Below are 6993 nucleotides of genomic sequence, written 5' to 3' on the forward strand. Positions count from 1 at the left end.
AAGAAAGAAGAATAATCAGTCCTACATATTATTATAATAAATATAAAACAAGCACGTACTTCTTAAAAAAAATATAAAACAAGCAAAAGAAATGAGTTAGCTAATTCGATCATGATCAATTCCAAATAATTATGGAGGTGCTAGTCATACAGACAATAGACACTCAAACAATGTAGTCATGTATATTTCAACGTTGACATTCGATTCAGTTCAATTTTCTATGAATATGCAGTCAATTGAAAAAACACTTGAACCTTGCCACGAAGGGTTTCAGGAGAGAAGAGAACAAGTTCTTATTGTCATCATATTAATTCAAATAGCAGGATATCTGCGCTGAAACACTCATATATGAAGGTCTCTGTGACTCTCATTCTGCACAATTTTTGATAGAGACGAATATGTTCCAATCAAAGCACTAGTGATTCCGCATGCGGCAATTATGACGCTAAGTGTAACCTAATGATGCCAAAAAGAAGAATAGTAAGATGAAACTTTGAAAGATATATAAGAAATTAAAACTTCCGAGTAAATTGCATTATGCTAAATGCTCACAAATAAAGTTGTGTTTAAAGTAATTTTTTTATCCATAGAAGTTTATAACAATTCATATATACAATTTAACCAATTAAACTATAAAACAACTCATATATCCTATTTAATCAATTGAATTAAATTATCTTGATTAATGTTATTTAGGTAATAGTGAGAACACCTTGATTAAAATAGGACACTTTAATTTCATTCAAATGAATTGAAAGCAAGACTAACTTGAGTAGACTAAGTTGTTTTAGAAATCAAATTAGATATTTAAACTTTTTAAAGAAAAAACAAACAATACACAACTGGGCTTGGATGGTTGTCCTCTTGCAAGTTGCACTGATGTCAAGAGCATGAAAAAATTGAAAGTCACGGGAAAACGTAAAATCATGCATGCATTTGACCATGGGGCATATGGATGAGCTATCAAACAGGGAACCAAATCACTTGTTGCTGTTTTTTTAATCTCTAATTAAAAAATGTCACTCCAATTAAAAAAATCAGTAGCATTAGTCTTACTACTTTTTCTTTTTCAGTTACATGTCATTTTTTAATGGGAGATAAGAAAAGAAACTAGAAAAGGGAACAAGTGATCTTACAATACAATAAACATGATTAATTAATTGGTCTTAGCTACTAGTACTTCATATTACCTAGAGGTTCCCCTTCTGAAATTATTAATCAAATTATTACACCCCCAGAGAATAGAATTTTTTACCCTTAATATTTTCACAAGATAAATACAGTCGGGGAAAAAATATATCAAGAGTTAACAAGATCAGCTACACTCACTCATACCTGTGTAGTTGTTGCTTTTCCCCCCACAATTTTCAGAAAACATAAAGCTGGCATTACCACTGCCTGAAAAATATAGCAATTCTACATTACGCTCGCAGCTGTTTCATTTGAATTCCTTACAAGCAACAGAAACTATATATGAATATTTTACATCACAAGCATATATACTATCGTGTCCAAGAAAACAAAAATATGTTTGGATTATTCCTTTCCAAAAGGAGAATCTAACTTACAATGAAGTTATCAATTTGATAACAGAAACTTCACATACTATTACCTACTTCAACCATATATATATATATATATATATATATATATATATATTTTATTTTCATTTTTTCCCCTCTTATCAATGGCCTCATCCCTTTTGCGAGGGACAATGTCGTTTCTTCTACTCAGATTTTCAAAATTACATCATTCCTACTTATTAGTCAATCCATAGTCAAGTTGGACATTAGCAAAAAAATAAGGGCATGTTTGGCAGAGAGCACAGAGCATGCATGAATCGTTGAGTACGCGGCAGGGAATTAATTTTACCTGTGATTGGAGTGATATGACACAGATAATGTTTTATGCATGATTGCTAATAAGAAGAGGGTTAAATTAGAGAATGCACAACGATAGAAGACAAATTAGTCTTTTTATTTCCATCTTGTCTTTTCTTTTATTCGCTTCTTTTTTTCCCCTCGCGGGTATCTTCCTGTCTCTTAGCTTATTGGGTAATCTCGCTCATAATATTGTGATAAGCGCTGGCTTGAAGGGTTTTCGGACATGATGGGGATTAAACATGAGATTCAAGGACTGATGCAGGTTAGTGTTTATGGGAATAATTGCTTTCACAAGAAATATTTTTTTCTTATATGTATTTGATAAAAAAATATTTTACTTCCATAAAAAATAGGTGCTGTCTCCATAAATAATATTTTTTTAGATGAATATAGAAAGTTATAAGTAAAAGATAATAAATTAATACTAATTTTATCATTTTAAATTTTAAATTTTTACTGTTTTACTCCTATATATAATATTAACACATACATAAAGATGATGAGAAATACACACTTTGACTCGGTTGTAATTTATGAAAGATTATAATTAATTTGAATTTTTTATCATAAAATTATATATTTCATAAAAAATTATAATGTTTTTCTTCTATAAAGATATAATATATTACTACCTTGCCACTGATTAAAAATATATAATTTTCTTGATTCTACACTCAACAAATTTTCTGGATCCATTCCTCATTAAATTTTTCACTAAATAAATCGTCCTCATAATATATAAGCATAGAATAATGTCTAACCACTACCAGTTTTTTTTTTCCAGTTCTAAACATAGTATAAGTGTATCGTTGTAACTGTTTATAGAAGAAAGAAAATATATGGACTGGCAACAATTCATATTATTTTTCGTTCAACTCCTGTTCCTGTAAAACAAAATCGGGTGTTTTGGATTTTTAGTTTCTTACAGAGGCATGTGCATACCCCTTAAACATTGTGAGCTATTGACTGCATTTGAATATTTAACTTAGATGCATGCATGCTTACCACTAGTACACTGAGGAGAGAACCAATTAAAGCCATCACAGGCCCAGAAATGAAATGATAATAAATGAGGTTAAAGCCGTGCTGTTAATCTGACCCATGTTACAGTGTTAGCGTGGACTTCTAGTACAGATTTTTCTTGGACAATTGTTTTGATCTACCGCTACATTTTTTGTGAAGAAATAAATAGATATAATACGCAAGTAGTAGCTCATTTAGCAGTCAGCAATACGAAATTTGTCAAGGACAATACATCACATATAATATAGAATTTCATAAAAATACAAAAAACAGTTGTGACTTGCTTAAAGTGGCTATTTATAATAGACTTGCCTCTTCTAAGGTGCAGGTGTGCACTATAGAAGATGAAATGATAGTAATTATTGATTGAAAAATTAATCATTAAAATTGTGATAAAATATATGTATACATAAAATAACAACCTCACACCTATTTTATAATCCAATAGCAGTAGTATCCAGGAGAAAAAAATGATTGAAATTTAGTGTGCTTGATTTATAGTTGGAAAGTCTCTAAACGGTTGTTGAATAAAAAATTACAAATTTTTAAGTATTTCTCACAAAACATGCATGAAAAAGTGTGCAAGTTCAATTTAAAGTCAAGTCAAACACACACTCGAACATATTCTGTCTCATTTCATCAATGATCCAAAACCTTTAACCGAATACTTATCATATTTTCAGCATGATCCTGCAAAGTACTACTAACTAGCTCTAGCTTTGAAGTAATTATATTTGTACATATAGAAGAACATACAGAGGTTAACCAAACTAGTGAAACTATACAACTATCATTTTCTTCAGTGTACACTTTTACTAATTGTTGTAACGACTTGAAATGTATTGTATATATTAAAAAGTGTATGACTTAAAAAATGGAATCAGAAAAGCAGCACCAACCGTAGATATAACCAGTACTGTTCTAAGAGTAATGAAACACCAGTAAGTACTCGAAATGCTATCTGGCAGCAACTCCTCAACACTCCTTGCCAGTGGGTTCATTATCAAAGCATATTTGTTTAAAATTAAAGAAAAGGTAAATTAAAATGTCTCATGAATATGATCAATCCATGTCAGTTGGACTATATATAATAAACAACTAAATTTATAACAAAAAAAAGAGGATATTTGGTTAATGGGCTGATTACCTGAAATAGAAACGAATACAAGATTAGAAACAATGTAAATGTTCACCAGAAAGAAGTAAAAAAGAATGGCATAGATACACCAAAAATCTCTTAATCAGTTACTATCGTCTACAAGGCAACTTTGGAAGCAAATGCATTTGGTGGTAGATTCAATGTTATCTGAGACAATGTCCCTTCACCAAACATGAGATATCCCATGAATATGCATAAAATAAAACTGTACACAAATAAATCAGAGTCAGGTATAAGAAAGAAGAAATTAAGAAAGCATTCTATGTTTTCATTTCTTGTTTTCGAAGATTTGTATAGGAAGTAGAGATAACAAAAGAGAAAGTGTTTTTCGTTGCTTTCCTTTATAATTAAGGTGACAACTTTGTATGACAAAATAAAATAAAATAGAAAACGTTTTCTCTCAAAGTCAACTGGATTCAAGATGATCGTGCCAAGTTAGGTACCATGCCTTGCAATCACTGCCTTGGTAAATTCTCTTTTGTCAGCCATAGACTGATAAATGTTTGGAAAAACTGAATGTCCTGCAAAATAAAAAACTCGTATATACCAAAAGCAAAGGGCATGCCGCTCCATTTCACCAATGGACCAGTGAGATGGAATCCAACAGAATCAGATGTCCCAACCAAAAACACACACATAGTAATCAATGCTGTAGAAATAACCCCTCCAGCTGCAGAATCATCACAAGTGATGCTGTAAGTGTTTGCTAAAATTGAATTGAGAACAAAGATTCTTCAACCAAATGAATCTTGTTGAGTTTGGAGAACCTGAGAGATACGAGATTATGCGAAGATCCCTCAACCAAACTGTTGGGAGAATGACAAGTGCTGTTAAAATTCCAAACAAGTGTTTGGAGTCTAACTGGAAACTTCCCCAGTGTAAGGATGTTCCAGGAAACAGCCTGGTGAGGTTATCTCCTTCCAAGATGATAAACTCCACACAATATGACTGCATTCATGAAAAAGAGATCTCATATATATACATTTGGTGCAGAATGAGAAGAAGATTAGTTGTTAAAGGAAACAAATGTGTGTGTATGGATGCAATGCAGTGTACAAAATGATCTGCCACAAAGATAAAAAATAAATAATGTCAGCAAAGATTAATTAATAAAAGTACCATTGTGTGTATGGATTAGAACATTATAACTTATATGTCCCCATTCTTTCTCACTCATACTTTTAATAATTTATATGAAACAACAATAAATAGAGAAAAAAATCTTGTTATGATAGATTTTGTTAGGGCCTTAAGAAGTAAAACAGAAAGATCAAAGACATGAATGAACCTATACCATCTAGGAACATGTTGAAGAATTAGAACGAACATATAGCATGAGTCAAATAGAATTTAAGATCCACAAAATCAAATCCTTGAATTAGAAAGGAGGAAATTGATCAAAATAACATTGAGGCTTTCAAAATTTTAAGGGAAAAGAAAGTCCAATCAACACTTCATTTTGCCGATTAACAAGAACTGCAACATTTTGATTCAATTTAAATAAAGATCTTAATAAGGGTGTTTGTATTAGTTTATTTTCCATTCAAATATAACCAAGATCTTAATAACAAAACTTTTAGGAGGAAAAAGGTGATTGTTCAACCAAAATACATCAAAATCAAACACAAACTAACTTACTGATACAATAAGTCGGTCATATCTTCCAAATGCAGCTTGTCCTATATCTGGGTAGCTAATGATCCCTTCTCTGCTTTCAAAGCAGTGTCTCATAAGGTCTGCTGTATAACAACATACAAGTGCGAAAAAAAGCATCACAAACAAACCCGCCCACCCAGCTTGTTTCACTGTATAAGGTGTAGATAGAAGGCCAACTTGGGCCATCACATTAATCCCCTGCCCAGGTAAAGTGTTAATTATCTCATAAAATGACCAGTTAGAAATATAAATAAAGGAATAGGACTTGGATATTTATAAGCAAAATAACACTTTGGAGTTTGGAGAGGCTGGGGATGAATCATGTGTCAAGAAAACTTCAATCCTAAAATCAACCTTTCAATCCCTCAAGTTTATTGTTAAGTAGTAAGCATAAGCAGATTTATTTATTTATTTTAATTATGAATCAAAGTGACGTGGGTTGATTTGTGGTAGCAAGACCACTTTGTCAGCCACTCACAGGACCTCGTCGCGCATTTAAATAAGCAAAAAAGTATATGAGCATGCACTCCATTATCTAGTTGGAGGAAATTTTTCTTCCTAGCAATTAAACTTTGATGTTTATTGGGCACACTTACATAAAATATTCAAGTATATATGGCAACAGATGTTACTGACTTACTTGAAATAACAAAATAAAACGTTCAAGGATTATCCATTCATGAAGTACCATACCATTGAATATTGTTTGAGAGAGGCTACATCCATAAACAACAGGTAATTCTTCAGGAATTTGCATTTGAATTGAAGCTTTCTCCCACCATGTTGATTGTCTTCTTGAGATCCCTCGATTAGTGAGTTCCTCGCCAGATAGAAAAGAAGTCCTTTCATCGTGTTCTAAGTAACTCTTTGAACCAAAACCACCACCACCGATAAAGCTTGAATAAATAACACTCGGTGCTCGTATAATTGATTCAAGATTTGGAGCAGCAGAAATTGAATAAGAATCAGTGGCTTCTCTGTCATGTCATACAAGAATAACAATAATAAAACATTACACACAATTCCGGCAAAGCTTAATAAGATGAAAAATAAGATGCTGATTTTGTTCTATGCATGCTTTTAAATTGTGGTAGCAGTTACAATTTCATCACATTTCTTGATATTACAAGGAATCACAGAAAAATACTAATACAGCCGATGTGGCCACAATTGAGGTCACAGTCAGTGACACTTAAAAAATCTTGAGATTGTGGCCAAAATCATTTTTTAAGACCTTGGCTCTATGTTTTTTTTTAAGGCCTTGGTTCTATG

General features: G+C 31.8%; 1 pseudogene; it reads right to left on the reverse strand.

The window, feature by feature from the left end:
- Nucleotides 1-342: 342 nt before the first annotated feature.
- On the reverse strand, nt 343-6699 carry LOC113001168 (amino acid transporter AVT1A-like; annotated as a pseudogene).
- Between the last annotated feature and the right edge of the window lie 294 nt (nt 6700-6993).

This window comes from Glycine max, chromosome 3 (assembly GCF_000004515.6).
Source record: "Glycine max cultivar Williams 82 chromosome 3, Glycine_max_v4.0, whole genome shotgun sequence".
In the NCBI taxonomy this organism is placed as follows: Eukaryota; Viridiplantae; Streptophyta; class Magnoliopsida; order Fabales; family Fabaceae; genus Glycine; species Glycine max.